We start from the raw sequence: 21,040 nt of genomic DNA, 5'->3' as shown, positions 1-21,040 counted from the left end.
TGCCTAAAGTAGCCCTCAGCTGCTTCAATCCACACTGTAGATCTTGAAGACCCTACAAGAAGCCCAGAGGGGTAGTTTTCAGCCTTAACGGTGCTGGAAATACTTATCCAACACCAAACCCACATCACGAACCAGAACCTTGGCATTTCTCTGCTGAGACTCAACCCCATAAATGTCCTCAGAGCCTCCCCTTTTGGGTCCAAACACACCCCAGAATCTGTTATGGCTTCCCTTCACCACATTTCAACATGCTTTTCTATAATACAGCACCTCTCCTGTATGAAAGAGGTAAGATTTTAGCTCCCCTCTGTCTGAACCCCAAATCTTCTATTTTCCAGGGAACAGTGAGGTCTCTGTCAGCCCTGTTTCCATGCAATGGAAGCCTTCTACATCATTGCACACAAATACATTTTTGGTATTGGTAGTCTTCCCGCTGTTTATACATGCATGTATATGTGTATATCTATTGAAAAAAATCTGCATTTCTGTGTATCTGTGTGTATATGAAATAGGAAATGTAGATTCCTTTCAACTCTCAATCTTGCTATTAGTTCTACAAAATACACCCCTAATAGCATACGTAATACAGTGTAATTTTACAGTGCTGAATACTTTTGACTTCATTTCAAGCAGGGAATCTGCGCTATGATGTGGAAGTTCATGAGATCATAAAATCTGACTCCTAAAATTGTGCCAGACAGTGAAACTACCAACTAATCCCTTCACACAGGCAAGTATTATAATTATGGGGTTTGTAAGGTAAATTTAAACATAAATGCTTGCTTACATTTTAAATGTAAAGACATGTAAATGTTAATTACATGGTTTTTAAAGATAGCCAATTAATTTCTTAACTTACAAACTGAAGGGGTAGATTTGGAAAGTCCCACTTTTGAGGCTGCCTAACAATTTGAGCTGCTGTTGACATAATGTATTTTTTGCTACATATTGTATTTTCTGGTGATAACATAATAGGCATAAATTTGACCCACTGTAAATGTAAGACTGAAGATAGAATTTAAAATCGGTGGCTGTTCAGGAGGCTGCACCCGATATTTTATTGTTGGACAGTATTTCACGTAAAGCTTAGAACAAGTCTTTTTGACTGTAGGTGCTTTTTTTATTTAATTTAAGTCTTTGAACAGTATTTCAAGAACCATTGTTGACTTTTGAACTATATTGCCTTGTGAAATCATAATATTAATTTATACAAACTGTAAACCTGTGTCATTTCCAAATTTGCAATTCACTATTCAGCTCTGCTTGAATAAATCATACAGTTTTTTAAATGTAAAAATGCTTTTTGCTGCCAATGCTCCATTGCAATTTCTTGTTTAACCTGGTTATTTCTCAGGGTGGATTTTTTTCTCCTGCCATAATTATTCCTAACTGAATGTGATTTGCTGCCACTCTGTTTTGCACAAGAGCAGCTGCCCATCAGTATGACTTTTACATTTTTCATTGGTGATCTGTACGATGAGGCTGCATTTGACATATCAGTGCAACAGAGGCGTGAGGATTTGTGCACCCCTGCATCATGTGGCAACACAAATGCGATCCTGCTCAGATGTCTGAAGATGACTGTCCCACCTGGTCTTCACCACTGCTGGAGTGAGACCCATGAGCCCATCCCTTGGAGGGCGGAAAGCTGTTGCCTTTCAAAGCTGCAAGTTCCCTGCTCTTCTTTGTGCATATTTCATGTATTTGTGAGAATCGGCCGGAGTTTGTTGCTAGAAACTAATGATTTCCTATTTTAGACAGCCGTTTGTCAGATGATCTCAAAGCAGTTTAGGTGCCCTCAAATACGCAGGAATTAATGCACCATGGTGGCATAGTGCGGCTCCCCCTCCCTGCGCAGGCACTGCCATCGTCAACTCCAAGTTCAGCCAAATCACACTCATCTGATGCCACGAGTACGAGTCTGAGAGAAGAAGGAACAAAGGCTCCGACGGTGCTTTATCCGTCCTGCTTCCTCCACATGGACGCGCAACGCAGCACCTCGTGCAGCTCCTGTGGATAAGCTGCTGCTCTGCTCTGCCGGGTGTTGGCTCTGTCATATCCACAGTACAAAGCCAGGATCAGCGGAGGAAAATGAAGTACTAATGCTGCTTTATTAAAGCAAACTGCTGGGTTTGCTCTTCCCCCTGTAGAACTGGAATTCTTCACAGGGAGAAGGCTCAGCATTTCTAGCAGGGTTTTCGGAGGTGCCCCGCCAGCTGTTCCGTCTCTTGGGATGCGACCTCTGCCAGCCCAGCTGGAGAGCCACGGACCGCCGAGCTCCCCGCCAGCACTGCTGGAGCAGGAGGGTTTGAACCACTCAGCTTCCAAATTTGCCCTTCTTTCATCCTTTGCTTTGTGGGATGTTCTCACGCTAATATTTTGGAGAGCTGGAGCATTATCCTGGTGCTGCCAGCAGCCTCTGTGCCTGCGGGATGTAAATTTGCCGTCTCCAGAACTGTTTCTACGTGAAGTTGTGGCTCAGGCCTGTTATCATTATTTAATGTCACTTTTTCAGCAGTGTAATAGTAAAGCTTTTTATAAAATATATTATCATTCTGAACTTTGTTGTTAGCAAGACAAAGCAGAAATAACAGTATGCTGGGTTCAGCCATCAATATACAGGGTATATCATCAATCAAATCCATAAAGCTTTTAAGCTGTCTTGTTTTAAATTAAGGTTTACAATGCATTACAATGGGATATTTAAAACTGTGTACACGTTTTATCAGCTCCTCGTGACTCTGTAAATGCTTTCTGATGAGTAGGTCTGAACACAGCAGACTTGATTCAAAGCTGACTTTTACAATTAAATCCATTTATTTTGCAGGACGTTACCTCTATTGTACAGGAGGACTCAGGGCTCCACTTTCATTTCTCATCAAAGGCAAAATTAAATCTGAACCAACTTGCACATTCACTGAAATGTAACAAGACTTGGTAAAACTGTTGAATTAAAAGTTTGCCATTATATGAAGACTCTGGCAGGATGTGGCATTGTGGTATTGAAAAGGAAATATGTAAAAAGAGGCAATATTGATAAGTGAATGCGTGTCTAGTGTATATGTCATCCATTACATGAGTGCTTACATGTCTCAAGCAGTGTCATGGCTGCACAATGTTAAATGCCACTTGGGTACATCAGGGAGACATTAATGTGCTGGAAAGATCTCGCAATCATATAGACAGCACAGAAAAGGACAGAAAGGGAAACAGATGCGAGACGATTTGTCTGCAGTCAGACAGCCATTCAGCAGAACTGTGATTACAACCAAGTCTCCTCATTTACAGTCTGGTGCTCTGAATTCAAGCAGCCAAAATCCCCATTCTTCTCCTTATCATACCTGCACGCCCTGGCTGACAGCCATGTAAGAGAAGCCCTGCTGTATTTGTAAGAGTAGATGCATCATTGTCAGTGGCAGGAGGGAGACATTGTCACCTACAGTGGGAGAAGGTCCCACCTAATCCTGCTCCCACACTGCTAAGCGTCTGGTCTGGAGTTTAACGTGGGAGGAGGTAGGTTTGGTATGTAAGAATAGTTTGGTTTCCAGCCCTAGGCTTCTCCAGTCAACCTGCCAAGAGGGCAGTCCACCTGCAAAGTTCAGTGATCCATGCAAAGACAAAGAATGGAGAGATGAGTTGGGATATAGAGGCTGTAGATGCAAACATAGGTGGCATGGAAATTGAATTTGGTGCTTGAAAATGGCTTGCTTCTTCCCTTTTCCATTTAGAACTTTGACAGCCCATTGGCAAGCATCTTTGGGATTCAGCAGAAGGGCTGTGGACAAACAGGAGTGGAGGAGTAAAGAGGAATACATAGAGCAGTGAGGATGGAAGAAAGGCTCAATGTGGAAAAGTACAGCGTACAAGGACACGTGAGGTGAGCAAAGCCCTGATGGGAATGGAGCAGATCAGCAGCTTCAGGTTGAATCATAACTGTATTGCCAAGTGTAATGGCTCTCTGAAGTCTTGGTTGGCGCTGTTAGACTAAAAAGAATAAGCTTCTAAGGTTCAAATTCAACCCACATTATATTAATGGTTATTTGAGTCATGCCCACAATCTGTGCAACAGCAGGAGAAATCAGAGACATAGATCAAAAGCTCAGATCAAACCTAAATATTCTCTTCACAATCTTAATAAAGGTTGTGGTCAAGGCAGGAGCTGGCTTTTAACTGTAACTATACAAGACTGACAACTAAATGAACGGGAAATGAAAAGCCAGTTTAATTGTTGCCTGTTGTTATTGTCAAAATGACCGGCTAATTAAATATTTATTGTTTACTAGTTTCAAGCATACATTTGGCATGTTGGGATACTGTGTAATCAGTAGATCATACATTTCCCCAGAACAAAATAGTAGCCTCACAAAAGCCTGTTGTGAGGATTAGCTGGCTAATGGGCTTGACTCACCCCCCTGAGCACCGAGGGTGCAATTTGCAATTGCAGTTTTGAGTTCCCAGCTGGAAGTGCTTCATGCTCCCATTGCATCTCCCAGCGGGGGGGTGCAGCGCTGCGCCTCCAGCCTGGGCTCTCTCGGAGCCCTGCCAGCAAAAGCTACCCCACAAGAAGCAGTGATTTAGTACAGCTGGCTCCATCCTCCTCCTGTCTGGCCATGTCCAACTCCTCTGCTTAACGGCTCATCGACTGCCCTGAGGAATGAGGTTGTGCTCCGCTCCCCTTCCTAAAGGGAAGCTTCCCAGCAAGCAGGGACATCTGAGACTCCAGAAATCAGGATGCTTTCTGCTTGGGCTACAAACTATTGGCTTTTTCCATCACCAGCAAAAAGGATCCTACAGAATCTCACACTCCTGTCAAGTCTTAGATGAATGGTGGTCCTTTTGGGGTACAGCAGTGACATGTAAGAAATGAGGTTAATGCAAAGACCTGTGAAGATGCACAAAGTCTTAAGATGTTCCTTGTGCTCCCAGCTGCAACTGCAACTTTCCAGGAATGGTATTTTAGGGTGGGGAAGAAAGAACATCTGCACCACACCATGGCCCAAATGGATTGCAGCGGTCGGGTGTTGAGCCTGAGAGATGCTCCTGTGAGCCCCTCGATGGATGCAAGCTACTCTGGGGAGGGGGAAATCACACTCACAGATTGCACAGCAAAAAACACTTCATGCCAAGGCTCTCAACAGAGCCTTTTTTTCTGATTTCCACCCCCAGGCGACAAGGCTGGGTCTCAGCAGACTGTCAGCCTCACTTGCACCTGCCTAACGGCGAGGAGGGAAGGGGCAGCGGGGCAAAGGGAGAGCCAGACCACCCGCTCTCAGCCGGCAAATGTTGCAGGGGAAGATTGCCAAGCTGCGAGCGAGCAAGGCTCAGGAATGCTCGCAGGCCTGGAGACATCTTTATTAGGAAGGAGGAGGAGAATCCAGGCAAGCAAAGCCAGAAGGAAGGAGGGAAAGTCTGCAAAAATGAGAGTGGGCTCATTGCAGGGATCTGCGCTCAGAGCTATCCCACTATCAGGCCTTTTTAGTAAGAAAATAAAAACAAAAAAAAGGAAAAGCTGGAATTTGCAGTTTCTCAATTAAAATGTAATTTACACCCTGCGCTGTCTCTCAGATAAAAGCACGCTTTGCTCACCCAAGTGTGAAACAATATTTACAGAAACATTTTGTGGCTTAATATGCTGTTCTGCTGTTACTGCCGTCTGCACGCGTATGGACACAGGCATCGGCTCTGTTGACCAAAGTCAGCTCCCCATCCACGGCTCCAGGCTGGGGTCTGGGGACCATTAGGAGTGGAATTTCTCCAGAGCTGAGCTGGCTGCCCAGGGCTCCCTTTGTGGCCAAGGAAATAAAAACATACCGCTCTAAAGTGTGACCCATCAAGGCCTGAGCTAGCTGGGTAGGCTGAGACCTTCCCTGGGAGCCATCCCTTCCAACAGCAGCTTTCGGGCCTTGGCAGAGCATGTCTACCCCTGCCAGCACCTGATTTTGGGGATTTTTCTTCTGAGTGCATAGGGAGCCTTGAGCCTGCAATGGAGTTTTACTGGGCTGGTAGGAGTGAACGGGGATGGGAATAGGGATGCTTTTGTGGAGGCCTTTGATAAGGAGGAGTTGAACTGCTGAAGGATGCTTTCCTCTCCAGCAGCTACTGAAAGATGAGAGAAGATGTGTGGAGAAGGGATTGCACTTTGCTGCATCATTTCTGATCCTTTTGATTTGCTTGTGAAGGCAATCGCCTTCCAGCTCTGTCAAACCCAGATTGCTCTGAAGAACTTTTGGCATAAATAGGACTGGAACAGCTTTCTGGTACTTACCTTTTTCGTATGAGGCCTTGGCATGAGGTCTTTCAATGCAAGGATTTAATTTCCTGTACAGAATCACATACTCCTTGCAATAGCTTCATTAGAAGATTCTGGTTATATTAACCCTCTTCTTTTTTTTCCAAGTTACCTAGCTGCATTCAAGGGCAATGAATATGCAGTTTGTGTTTAGGAAAAAAAATCTGCATAAAAGTTAATGGAAATCTTATAACAAGCACCCCACTTCCATTAATTGATTCCCTAATCCAGTGAAGCATTAGTCATATGCTTAATTTTAAGCATTTGATCTCTACAATCAAAATTGCTGGCTCTGATCCGAAGCCAATCAAACCATCAGCAGCCTTGCCATTGATTTCCATGGATGAGATCCAAAGGAACTATGCACATGTTAAAATTAAACACATCCTTAATTGACTTGCTGGGGGCCATATTTAGATCTCCTTAAATCACCTGTACCAAACAGGGCCCTACAAATACTTATAACAAAAGTGAGAACAAAAATGTAGCGACCTCCCCAAAAATGCTGCCTACCCCTGAACATATAAACTTACCTAATGCATTGTTGTGTCTTCCTGGGTTTTGGCTCATGTCCCTAATCCACTTGCTAAATTAGAAAACTCTAGCCACCGTGCCATAGGCTGTCTCAGACTGAGAAATATTTGGGACCAAAACCTGCCATTAGCACCTGACCTGGTCACAGGAGGTCAACCACCTCTCCTTAGCACAGTGACAACGTGACCGCATGGCAGAGAAAGTCTGCAAAATCAACCACAAAAGAAGTGTCACTGGGGGTTGAGGAGGGATTTGGGGGTCTTTTTGTACAGCAGAGACTGCTGGCGTAATGCTTCTGTCTGATATGCCTGTTAAAATCTTGCCCTAAATTTATTATCAGAATTCAGGAGCTCTAGACAGAACCCATCTCTTCTTATTTTTAAGTAGTTCACCTGTAGTGACTCTAAGACCTTTGCTAGGAGGACATGCACCCGTCTTAGTCTGGGTCCAGGGGACAGCAGGGTTTCCTCAGGACCTGCGGCAGAGAATTCAGTCCTGACCCAGAATATCTCTACCTCCTCAAGAGCCCAGTGTTGCAATAGCTGCCTAAAAAATTATTCCAGACTAGAAAACCCTCAAATTAGGCAATTAAACTGGCAAAATACCTCCAGTCGTGAAGAAATCTAATAATTCCTGGGTTGGGGGCTTTTTGTGCTTTTTTTCCCCTACTTTTTTTTAATTATTATTATTATTAGAATGGATTAGCTCTGCACACTCTTATCTTATTTGCAAGCCAAAGAATTATAGATAGTAATTGGATAATCTCTCAATTATCCCCAGTGACTTAATTATCATCATTAACTGTATTTATTTCACTAATTTGGAGGATTTCTTTTGGGGGTTTCATTCTCCAGGCCTATTAGTTTGACTGATAATGGGGCATACTGGCAATAGCAAGGCAGAATTACACAATTATTTAAAAAATGATGGGTCATATCTTACAAAACACAAGGAACAAGAAAACCCTATTCTATTTCAGGGATATGTCTAAAATCAGAACTTTCAGCTCAGAACATGATTATGTAAATTATGAAATTTCATCTCTATTGCATTGAGTTTCTGAATGTACAGTGAAATTTGTTGTGTTATGCTACAACAAGAAATGGCTACTGTAAATGGAAAGTCAATGCAAACAGCAAACATAATGCCTTAAGGAGAGAGTGTCATGATCTGAAATTTCAGAGGTAATGCAACTTCTTTGTCTGTCTGGTGCACTTATATTTGAGCGTAATTAAAAAGCCCTGGAAGTGAAACTAATTCCTGCAGCTTTATACTAGGAGACGGATCGCCTGACTAATGAGAAAGATCTCATCCACATAGTCTCCATAGCGATGTCAAGTACAGGGGGCTTTGAGCCCCATCTTGCTGCTGTTGCCTTACAGAGGATGGCTTGGGCTTAGTATCCAGCACTGCTAACTTTAATATTTAGAAACACACGTGATAGCTGGTCCAGCACCGGCAAGCAATAGATGACATTTCTTATTTCTTTCCACCTCAATTTTCTGTGTGGGTTTTGTTTTTTTTTTTAAGAGCCTGAAGCAGAAAAATATAACTGTTGGAAATTGCTTTATATTAGTTGATTATCTCTGGCTAAGTTGAGAGCATTTGGCCTTGCTTATTTGAAATAATTTAGCATGAGAACCCCACGGAGGGTGGTAATTTACAGGGGATAGTCTCAATTGTGGTCTGTACATATTGCGAGGCAAGGGGCGGGGGAACTGCCAAACATATTTAGATAAATCTTTGAACTGCTGCTTATTATTCCAGGCCGTATCTTGTTTCAGTAGACCAAATGCTGTTAAAATCACCAACGTGCTCACATTAGAAGCAAAATCATTTGATGCTCTTTGTCTGTTCAGAGCCATGAAACCTAAATTTTCAATGTAACCTATAAGTTCATTTAAATGTGCTGTATACACATATACATTTGCATAGTTTATGTGAGGTGCTCTGTTGTAGGTGGAGGGTTGGGGGTTTTTTCTCCCCGGATTCTCCAGGTTATTATCCCGTGCTCCTTTAGGCTAAGCTACCCTGTCAGTCATCACGCTGTCCCCTCCCGTCTTCATCGGTCAGAGCTTTGTGTTACCTTTGGTAGCCATCTAGCAAAGGCATGGCTCATTACTAGCACTTGCTACTGATACAGCTTTTGATTACCTGAAGGATTATCCTGAGTTTTGATTGTTATTTTTTTTAATTCCAATCGGTGAATTGCTATGCTGTTTCAGTAACCAGATATCCATTTTATACATAAATATTGGCTTTTTGGTCTGACGCAGCAGGAGCATACTCACACCTCTGCCAACAGCTTCCTCATATGTGAGTAATTGGTTTTCTCAAGGTTATTTATTTAGATGATTATTTGATACCAGACTGCAATTTTGTTGTCTTCAATACATGTAAGACTAGTTTTTCTCTATTAATTGTCCGCTGAACTTTATTCTTTCACTCAAACTACAGCCAAAAGACCAAGACCAGTCATAGATCAAATGCCAATATCTGGTGTAAATCCATGTAAGCCAATGGATTATACAAGCAGAGAATCTGGGTCCGTATATATTAGAGAAAGAGAGAAATAAATCTTACCTGTGCTGAGAGACTGCATTAGCTTATTGTGCTTGTAAGACTCTGAAAAACCTAATATAGATTCCTGTACTGGATGAGCATGGGGAGCTCCATCATTTCCTACGTGCATTTGGCAAGCCCAACCACTACAAAGTCAAGCTGCTTTGTGCTTTTATTTTTCTGCCTTGTTAAGACTAGGCAATGAGTTTGCTCACATGGAAAAGTTAACTAGTTAAACCGGATTTCATCTCGCGGCAAAGGGAGCTCAAGTGAAAGCACCCTGATTTCAATGTAGAGCACTGATGTTAAAATTGAATGTGGTTTAGCCAGGGTGCTTTTAAATCACATCTCTGTGATTTATCAGATACCTTTCCTGAGTGTCCCCTGAATAGCTAGGGCACAAATTTAGCCAAGACTTGCTGTATTTTCTCAAGGCGTGAGAAACAAGGTGGAATTTAGTCTGGCGGCACTAGGAAGGTGCCCACCCATGCAGGATCTCATCCCTTTGGCTCATTTCAATGCTTCCAGAATAAATTTTTCCCCAAAGGCAGACCTGGAGATATCTCTGCTGAGTCTCTTGACACCCAGTTTCTCTCTCAGACCTGGAGCAATTTGATAAGGTGAGAAGCTCAGCTCTCAGTTAAGATACTTCGAGCTTTCCTCATTGCAGAGAAAAGCCTGAAGGCATGAAGCGAGGATATCTGGGAGGCTCAAAAGCTGGATAGCAAAATAAACCTCTTGCCTCAAACATTAACACTTCAAGCCTTTTCTCACTATCCTGAGGAATGAGACCAGTGTTATAATTTTGGGGAGACCTGAGCATTTGTGATTAACCATGCTGCTCTTCCCTAGAGAAGGAGCCGCTGAATCCAACGAGGTTTAGTGGCCTCAGAGGGAAATCAGACATACAAAAGAGCAGGAACAAGGGTAGCATATTCTAGCCATTTCCTTGCTGTTGCTGTTACATGGGGTTACAGCACTGAAGGATTGTATTTAAATCCCCAAAAAGGTTTTCAATTTTAAAAAAATAAAAATATTCAGGTTTTGTAAAGTTCACCCTTCAGTGTAATCTTCCAGTGATTTAGAAATGTAATTATAAAGCCAATTGACAGTGCCCTTTAAAATATGTCATGTAGGAAAATTAATTTTAGGATTTCTTTTCTTATTTTTTTTTTTTAGCTTCACTGTCACATTTTGGGCTAGAGAGAAGCATTTGAAGGTCCAGTGAACTTTCCTCATAGGGACAGGGAATAGTGGGGCAATGATACGCAATCCCATCACGTTCCTCCTTCTTGCACCTCATTTTAACATTTTCCTGTATCACAGGCCAGATGTTCTTCCTTCTCAGGACTTTCAGCCAGCATTGAACATGGAGTGGGACTAACGTGCCTAATTTTTCAAAAGCCTTAGGTAGTGTCTAGATGACAGTACATAAGCGCTTTGGGATGAGAGCATGCTCTCATATCTTTATCAATGATCTGGACGAGGGGATAGAATGCACCCTCAGTAAGTTTGCAGACAACACCAAGTTGGGTGGGAGTGTTGATCTGCTTGAGGGTAGGAAGACTCTGCAGAGGGATCTGGACAGGCTGGATCGATGGGCCGAGGCCAATTGTATGAGGTTCAACAAGGCTCAGTGCCAGGTCCTGCACTTGAGTCACAAAAATCTCATGCAACACTACAGACTTGGGGAAGAGAGGCTGGAAAGCTGCTCGGCGGAAAAGGACCTGGGTGCGATGGTCAATAGCAGGCTGAATATGAGCCAGCAGTGTGCCCAGGTGGCCAAGAAGGCCAATAGCATCCTGGCTTGTATCAAAAAGAGTGTGGCCAGCAGGACTAGGGAAGTGACTGTCCCCCTGTACTTGGCACTGGTGAATACTGTGTGCTGCACCTCGAATACTGTGTTCAGTTTTGGGCCCCTCACTACAAGAGAGACATTGAGGGGCTGGAGCGTGTCCAGAGAAGGGCAACGAAGCTGGTGAAGGGTCTGGAGCACAAGTCTTATGAGGAACAGCTGAGGGAACTGGGGTTGTTTAGCTTGGAGAAAAGGAGGCTGAGGGGAGACCTCATCGCTCTCTACAACTGCCTGAAAGGAGGCTGTAGCAAGGTGGGGGTCGGTCTCTTCTCCCAGGTAACAAGTGATAGGACAAGAAGAAATGGCCTCAAGTTGTGCCAGGGGAGGTTTAGACTGGGTATTAGAAAAAATTTCTTCACCAAAAGGGTTACCAAGCATTGGAACAGGCTGCCCAGGGAAGCGGTTGAGTCACCATCCCTGAAGGTATTTAAAAGATGTGTAGATGTGGTGCTTAGGGACATGGTATAGTGGTGGACTTGGTAGTGCTAGGTTAACGGTTGGACTTGATGATCTTAAAGGTCTTTTCCAACCTATATGATTCTATGATTCTATGCTCATGGTCGACCCAGGGAGGTGGCGTGGGATGGAGCCAGCAGGGAAGCTCAGGTCTCCTACGCGCACCTCCCTGTGTGTGGAAGTGACCTCTTTAGCCTCGCCTGGTTTCCACGACCTACGCCCAGCCTGAATTAAGTTGCTGCAATGCAAGTTGCACAAATACAGACTAATATAATTTGTCACAATTAGGGCTTGATTGGATGTTTTCATTCAGGGTGATCCAGGCCAAACTGTTACAAATGACCTCTTAGCCTTAGAGCATAAAACAGATTTGCTAAATCAAGGATGAGACTGGAAGGAAGACAACGGGAGCGGCCGTCTTTTGTGGCCATGCACCTCTGTTGCACAGCACTTGTGAGGGCAGTGCAACTGGGTCTTGCAAACGCTTGAACGCAGGGAAACTATCCAGCGCATACAATTTAGGAACATTCCTAACTTAGGAGGAGAACTTTAATCTCTCTGAGTATTTTCATCTCTGTGAAAGTGTAATCCACACGCTTCGTGCTTGGCATTTGTTTCTGTTTGGCTGGAAAGATGGAAAGGGAGGGGAAATGGGAATTTTGTCTGCAGCACCCTCCAGGTCTGCAGTGAGGTCAGGGGCAGCAGCATGTGCGTGTCGGGCAGAGGGGGGTCTCACTGCAAGTGGGGATGGTCACTCACAGCCTGTGGGAGCTGCCCGGTTTGGGGCTTGGGAGGAGAAAGGGGCTTTAGGCTGGGCTCCTCCAGCCTCTCCCAGGAAATCATTCCACTTTGCGGGGAACAGCAGCTATAAATAGTAAAAAATGTTCACCAGGTCATGGGTGGGAATCCTCACCTCCACCCTGGAGAGTGCCCTAACGCACATTTCCCCTTCAAACCTCCCACAGCAGAAGATACAGCCCAGCCCTTCGTTTCCTTCTCACTGCTGGGAAGCTGGTGGAAGAGCTGCCAATCCCCAAAACACGTGTCCATGCTGCAACTAGCATCTGAGGCCCTCAAAGCTCATTAGAGGACAGCGAGGAACTGGAGTTGGAGGCAGGGTGAGGTGCTACTGAATGTAAATAAAAGTTTGAGGCTGTCAGCTTGGCTTGCTTTTTCAGCGGCCAGGGCACTAAGCATCCACTTCACCTTGGCACTCTGCATCACTCACAAAACAAGTGCTGATAATGATGGGATGACCGCTCTGCTTTCCTCCACTTGCAAGCAGTTGGTGGTAATGATGTTCATTATGCATTCAATAGGCTATTTTACAATATGAAGTCATTTAGAAAAGGATAATTAGTCCACAGCTTGCTTTTCATTTTATTTAATTTTCTTTACTTCTGTTTGGGAAAAAAAAAAAAAAAAAAAAATGTAGGGATTGTGTTATTTTTGCAGCAAGCAAAATGGAGCTGTTTGATTTATCCTCACTCGCAAGAGATATCATGAAAACGGTGCCCCGTTTTTTGCTGAATGATTTCTTGCAATTGAGCATCCAAAAGAGCATTTTAATCTCAATGTATGCTCTGCTATTGTATCAAATTAAGAAGAGCAGGCACGGGAGGCTGCTCAGTGAAGAATCCTCTTTTCCATTAATTTGGATGTGTTAAGTGCACTTTCAGAAGCCAAAAATATTCTTGTAAAAACAAGATTGCGCAATGGGATTTCTTTCTAGGGCTTCAGTCATCTACCAGCATTCATCATTGCTAAAATTAAAGAGGGGCTGAAAGAGTAACATCTCCAATTAACAGAGGTGCATCACTTGTCTGTTTATTTTGGTTGGGTCTGTTAGTTTGATCCTATGGAGTAGGTAGCCTACAAAGCTACTAGAGGATCTGGGGTTCTGAATCCTTCCTTGCACTTCCAAATTCCTTTTGCTTTTCTTACAACAGCCCAAAACAAAGCAGTCCCTCTTAAAAAGGCGTTAAGGCTTTTCAGCCTATGAAATGGCAATCATTATGCTCCAGGATGATATCAGTATATTAATTTATATATTGGCAGCTGCAGTGCAATGAATTGACGGCTCAGGAAAGATGGTTCCCAGCAGTTTCCAGAAGCTGAGGAATAAGCTTGGTACTGGCACCCTGGTTGCTTCAAGCCGGATAGCCTGTCGCCACATCCCTGGAGACGCCTCTGCTCCCTGCAGGGCTGCAGCCCCTGCCCGGAGGCAAAGAGGCCCCCTGGATCGGGTCCCTCACCCTGGCTGAGTTTAAGGTCTAGTTAAGGGGAGCTTCCTCACCCCATTGTTGTGTGACGCACTGCACAGGCAGCAGGGGAAACTTAAGTCAAAAGGTTTTCTGTTTCTGCCAAAGGGAAATGAAATTCATATGTTTGTGGGAAAATACCTGGCACTGCATTGTTGCATGGAAGCACTTTTAGGTGACTGACCTATTTACTGAGAGCTCAAGTACGATTTTAGGTAAGCAGTCCCTTGAGTCTCTGGCCAACCGCTATACTAGGAATTTCCTAAAGGTGATGTCTCCTGTACAGTTAGAGTCAATAAGGCATGAAAGAAATAAGACCTAAAACAGTATAATGTATGAAATATAAATTGCACAGCAGCCTTGGATTACAGCAAGTCCAACTGAAATGCCTGGTGCTCCTCTTTACTTTTATTTCTATTAATATTCCTCAAGCAACAGCAAAGATCGATTTGAAGTAGAGAGCACAGAGAGTCATGGGAGCTTCATTAGCATGCAAATCTGAGTGAATTCATTAGCCCTGCAACTGATGCTGATGCTCCTGGAAACTAGTAAAAGAGTAAAGTCTGCAGAAGTAAATCAGGCCGTGCTAATGAGCCTGTTAATAAAGCTTTTGTAAGCCTTTTCCAGAGCCAAAGTGACAAAGCACACTGTCAACGTTAAACCTCTGGTACTGTGCCTTAGATGAGGGACACTTTTTTTTTTTTTGGTGATGGGAACGAAAGCAGAGAACTGTACAGCAAAGGTAGAGACTGAGACAAAAGCAGTTACAATATTTCCTCATCAGAGATAAAAGTATTGTGTGGTTGCAGAAAAGAGACAGAATGACAAATGCAACTGTGCAAATAAGATCCGTTTGACTGAAATCATATTTTAAAGAAAAACAGGAAACCAAATTTTTCATAATGGGGCTTTCACCTTCTGGCTGTATGTTCTCATTTTCCCTTCACCTTATTAGGCATAATTTCAGGATTGTGTTTTGTTTCATCTCCACCTAAACTTGCAGAAATGCTTACAGCACTGATGCAGTGCCCGGCTTGCTGGGGGCCACTGCAGCCCACGCACCTCCTCACCGTGTGGGATGGCTGGTGGTGAAGGGGAAACGTGCGACTGGCCAGCCCTAGGGCTCTGACCCACGTATTACAGGGGCTAGGAAGACCTGTACCAGGGCAGTCTCTGGTCCCAGCCCCTCACCTGTGGGACACACTGGTCTGGGGCAAATCTGGTGGGCTCTGACAGACCCAGCCCCTGCAAATCAGGGGCTCTGCGGTGCAGGGAAAGGCTCTGCTGGGGGCAATTTGGCCCAGCTGGGTCCGTGGCTGCTGATGCAGAAGGGTAAGGGAGCTGATAGCACGCATGTTAGGAGCAGCAAGTGGTCTCCAGATGGTGCTCTGATTTCTTCTGGTAAAGGCAACGCTGAGGAGGGGAGCACATTGTATTTAATAGATTGAAAACTCAATTTCAGTCCATACCACCTTGGACCCGTTCTCTGCACACATATTGCCATTCTTGGACCCCCATGGGTACAGGTAGGAGGGTGGGCACCTAAGGGACAGGTGGATGTTTAGTCTGGAGATCAAAGCTTAATTTTAGTACTGAAGCATTTCCTCCTTTACCTTCCATTTTGCCACCATTTCAGGTGTTGCAAAGTTAGAGATCTCCTTTCCCTGCTAACGCACCAAGGCTTTAAGTTTTCCAGGTGGGAAATAAATTGCAGTACCCAAGCCACAAGCCCTGCCAAGATCAGCCGGGCACCTGCACCGAGGAGCCATGATGCTGCTCATCCCCCTCAACCTAGTGTCTGCCTCACGTGGCACCAGCAGCCGCAGCAAAAGAAAAGGCTGTGGGTTCACCGGGCTCCGAGGCAGAGATAAGGGGGAGGCCAGTTAGAAATCTATTTGGTTTCTTTTTGCAGCAACCTCTTTGTGTAAAAGAGCTTGATGCAGGGGGAAACTGATTACTGCTTTCTCATCAAGTGGAAAAAGAAGTGCTTTATACACAAGCTGATGGAAAACTACTGGAATGCTTTTCAGTTTCCCTCTCTAACCTTTAGTGCTTTCTGGTGCCTTAAAGGGAACAAAACGCTGGACTGGAAAAAGAGGGAAAATATATCAAAATATATTTGGAGATAATGGCTAGTAATACAATAGACAATGCGGCCGGGCAATAAAAAGAGAGGCAAGGGGAAGGCATCAAAAATACCGTCAGAGAGTGGAAGAAAAGAAAGAAGACAGGGAGAAAAGGTAAAAGCAAGGAAACGAAGAAAAAAAGCCACTTGTATAATGGGGTGGCAAAGGACAAAGAGGAGATGAAGGGAAGGCAGAGCAAGAGCAGTGCAAGAAAAATGAAGAAGAGGCACTTGGTGAATGATGGACCAGGGTCACGGGCAGGCACAAGCAGGGAGGAGAAATGGAGTGGAAATGAAGCAAAGGGAAGTGTGGAGTGGCAGAGATGCTGCTGACCCGTTTTTCTTTTAGCTGCAAAGCGATGGCAAGTGTTTGCGTTAATAATGCTAATGCTTGGTTACCCGAGGGGAGCGGGAGCCGTGGCCAGCTGGTGGCAGGGATGCCGTTTGGTCAGTGCTATGGGTTGAGCTATGCTGAGCCTTTTTCACAGACTCTTTGGACTAAAAGGGGAGGGAAAGCACTAAGAGGTAAACGATGCCAAGGTTTGGGCTAAGACCCATCGGTCTGACAACCCACCTATAGATTGCACTTTTTCCTTCAGTACTGGTAACTTGCCCACCTGCCGGAGGGCATTTGGCTCATTGTCCTTCACCTCCGGATAGCTGAATTTAATTTCATATAATATCAGAGATCTCTCTGCCCTGCTTTCACATACAAGTTCACCCAGGTAGTTTGTCCTGCCTATAATCTCATAAGCACAGTGTCATAACACTTGTGCTCAGCTGCATTTCTCATAGCCTGCTGCATATTTGCATTGCGCAGCAATCGCAGCACTCAACATGCCACACTTTAGGTGCAATCACACTGGTGCCTTACATACCAACTGCACCATTTGTTTTCATTCCTCTTTCTTTTGTATTACATCACAGTGTCGTGTTTTCTTTCTTTTTTTTTTTTTTTCTGCAGCTGCAAAAGCTTTGGAACATTCCTATAATAACTCCCATACAGCTTGGTTTAGCAGATATTTGGGCTCTTTCATTCTTAGCTGCCAAATTACATTTGGTTATCAACGTGCATTATATCTGCTGTCAATTAGCTGTTAATCTAACACCGTGAAATGACTTAACTCCTTCAGCCTGTTCGGAGATCTGTCCCCTACCAGCACACCGCACAGCTTGTATCACCTTGCAAAGATCCAGGCAATTTTGTCACACTTATTTTTTTACTGGTGCTCATTACAGCTAAAGGTCAGTTGTGTTTCCATTGTAAGCCTAGGGATAATGGCGTGATCCAGCAAACTCTTTCTTGTGTAAAGTTAACACGACTATTTGCATAAAAATCCTTACTCGGGGAGTAATTTGCAGGATCGCACCTTTAAAACCTTAGCCTCAGGAGCAAGGCAAAAGCTAGAACCTGGAACGGCAATCTTCCAAAGCCATATTTTATCAGAGAAAATGATCAAAATTTAATGAGGAGAAAAAGGTACTTAATGGCTGTAGATAGTGTAATTTCAGCCATAAAAATGGGATCATCTTCTGAGGCACTGTGCTGTGGCCTTGCAAATCAATGGTACCACTGGCAACAGCCTCAGCAGTTGCAGGGTGAAGCCCTACAAGGCGTCGGGCAAAAGTCCTAACCCGCTGCAAAATGCACGTGGTGGGTCCGTAACTTTTAGCCAGACAGACCACTTGGATGAGCAACTGGGGCTTTGTCCTCCACGAAATCTGTGCTTGGCTGCAAAGTCTTTGCATGATCACCTTTTACAAGCAAGCTCAGTGAAACCCGGATGCAAGGCATGATGGCCTCGCTATCATGGCCAAAACTGCTGGCATCTCAGGAGGGTTTTCATCTGCTCTCATGCCAAACATTTCAAGTGTTTCATCAGCTCAGTTGTTTATAATACTGGAGACTCCCTGAGGCTCAAAGCTAGCCTTGAAAATCTGTGTACATTTTTAAATATATGCCAAAGTGTAAGCCCTGGGATAATTAAGAGAAGTTAGGTAGGCAAAGCAACAAAAATAGAATCAAAAAAGGCCTTTGGTAAGTCTTGGGTGAATATCTCTGCACACTTTCTTGAACAGCCCAAGTGACAAATGTTAGTCTTCATATCCCAGGTCACATCTGGGAAAGGCAGCGGATGGGTTTGGCCATTGGTAAGCAAATATCAGTCCTGGACAAAGGCACTGCTTTATTTTCCCAGTGTACCAAAATTAGAGAACCCCCTAGAGCTAAATAATTTTGTTCTGCCTCACTGTGAAAATTCCCGGTGTTCAATAGCCCTCCGCAAGTTCTCATTTATCCCTGTAGTGCAGTGCTCCTGTGGTTATATGTCAGCTGCAGTAGTGGTAAACATGTACACACTACTCATTTAAGAGCTTTTAAAAGACTTCTTACTGTGCCCAGAAATTACACCTGTGCTTTCTTACTTACCCATGCTGTTGTCTTTGTTTCTCAGGCTATATTAAGCCTTTTTTTTTTCCCCTTGAAGGAGTGGGGAAGTATAAACACCTTTAAGTCCTGGCTTGGTTTCTAGCAAACAAGTTGTGCAGAGGGACAGAGATAGTTAATCTGAACAGAGGGAAAAAATATGAGTGCATTTGCAGTAGGGATGGCAGAAGATATCTGCCCCTACTGAAGACGCTTGACTTTTCAGGAGCTCTGTGGTGTTAGCTGAAATCCCTGGCAGCTGCAGTGCTTGACTTCTCCGAGATGGGGACCTGTGATATTCTGGCTGTGTTTGCTATATCTAGAAATGATGAAGAGAGACAGAGCACGTAGTACCTGGAGGAGCTGCGTCAGCGCAGGGGAAGGTGGATGCAAGGCTGCGATGAGGCATTGGCCTCTAATAAACTTTTCCATAGCAGGAGAATCTTTCAATATTAAAGATGATTTGATAGAAACAAGAATAAGAGGAGATGTGGTAAGTAACGTAAAATACCATATTTAAAAGACTGTTTGATCTGTTTGCATTATACTGCTAAAAAAGGGGAATTGAAATGGAGGTCCTGATAATGTCAGTGGTCAAATTCTACATTGGTCTCATTTGTCCAATATTTTATGTGGGAACTTTCACTCAAACAAAAAGACAAAAATCCCAAAGAAACAAAAAAAAGGAGTCAACTTCAACTGCTTAAATATCTCTGATAACACAACAGTACTTTGGATGGCGTGAAGTTGATCTGTAAAGCTCTCTGATGTGGGATATGACTAAGAAAATAACTCAAAGACTTTTGAAGTAAAGGGCTGGTGTAGACATGTTTCATACCTCCTCTCTGATAGCGACAGAAGTGCTAACAGTGAACCGTCACTGAATTTATCTGATCCAGCCCATGCCAGTGACTCTCCTGCAAGAGTCCCTGCATGTATGTGGTGGTGGTGGCTGCTGTCAGGTCCGGACCCAAGTCTCCACAGGCTGCCATCTTCCATAGTTTTTAATATTGTTTTAATGGGGCCAGACCCAACTTTTTTCCCAACACATGCCCAATTTGCAATGCCAACATTGGGTTTTACTGTTAAACATCTGCTGATGCAGCTCTGCTGAGAAATCAGTCTGTATTTTATCCAATACATTTAAAAATAATAAATCTCTTGCCTTGTATTTCACAAATGTTAGAACCAAGCCTTGAAGGCATCCGCATTAATTATGTTTAAATCTCAAGAAATGCCTTCCGAACTCCCCCCCTCCATTCATTGCAGCTCTTGAACCTCTGACTGATCATGTCAGGAGTGATCAGCACGTCTCCTCTCGAGCTCAGATCCTGCCTCTCCATTCTGCAAGTGAAATTATCTCTGTATGCCTGCACCCACGATGTGAAGTGCACTTGTTCTTCCAACTTCCGCAGAGTACCAGACAGTTAGCTGTGCTAGGGCTCCTATTAACGCCTGCAATTAGCACTGACAAAAGGGCTGCTCCCCCCACTCCCTGAAACCTCACTTCCTTGGTTGTTTTTTTAGAAAATCCCAGTGTAGTATAATATCTCCCTGGTAGTCATGTTTCAACAGAACAGCAAAGTTAGTGAGGCATGACAGTGTTCTTTTTTCTAAACCTATAGTGAACATCCTTAATCAAGCTTTGCTTTTTTAAAAATAATGGGTCTAATTCTCTTTTGGCTTGCAGTATATTCATGCTTGTGTAATTCCATCAGGCCATATCCTCAGCTCCTGTACACTGGCAGAGCCCTTTTGACTTCATTTAAACCCCAGGAAGATTGGTAATAGCTGAAGATTTGGGCTGCTGATTTCCAAGCTATTCCTGATTTATGCCAGTTCAGAAGGATAACGGGTTCAAGCTTTTTTTCTTCTCTTTTTTTTGCCATTAGATCCACACTCTTTACCTCATTTACGTCAAGCAATACACAAAGCACATCCAAGCAACTGCTTGTTTCCTGTGGTCTTCATCCCTCTCCATTCCTGCCGACCCTGTTGTAAAGCTCACACACCCAGCAGCTCCTGAAAACATCCACCGATCTCCCTAGAGGACCTCAGGAGGGTCAGGCCAAACTATCAGGGAAAGTTGCCCTGTACTACTATATACATCGCATTTTTTTGTGTTCTCTAAATTAGATGTTGTCTTCCCATATGCAGACATACGATGACATATTGCCATGGCTAGACTATGCTGTCTCCGGAGATCTTCCAGGAGGAAAGCTCACGGATGATTCAGCACGTCTCTGCCACAACCCAACAGAGACAACATGTCCTTGGCCATTGCACTTAGCAGGTCCTGTAATGAAGTACTTGTGTTTTGTTCTTCTCCCTCCCTTCTTTCACTCCTGTGTTCAACAGACATATGTCTGCTTGCAGTAGCCAGCATCCACAGCTCTGGGCATAGCAACAGGCAGGTAACTAAAGTGAAGAGGACAGAGTCAGCACGTTTCTTCCTGGTGGTGTCAAATTTGTCTTTGGTAAGATCCTGCCCAATCTGAAATGCAAGAAAGATGTGAACCAAGAAAGAAATGTG

Source organism: Ciconia boyciana, chromosome 9 (assembly GCF_034638445.1).
Source record: "Ciconia boyciana chromosome 9, ASM3463844v1, whole genome shotgun sequence".
Taxonomy (NCBI): Eukaryota; Metazoa; Chordata; class Aves; order Ciconiiformes; family Ciconiidae; genus Ciconia; species Ciconia boyciana.
This window is presented reverse-complemented; position numbering follows the sequence as displayed.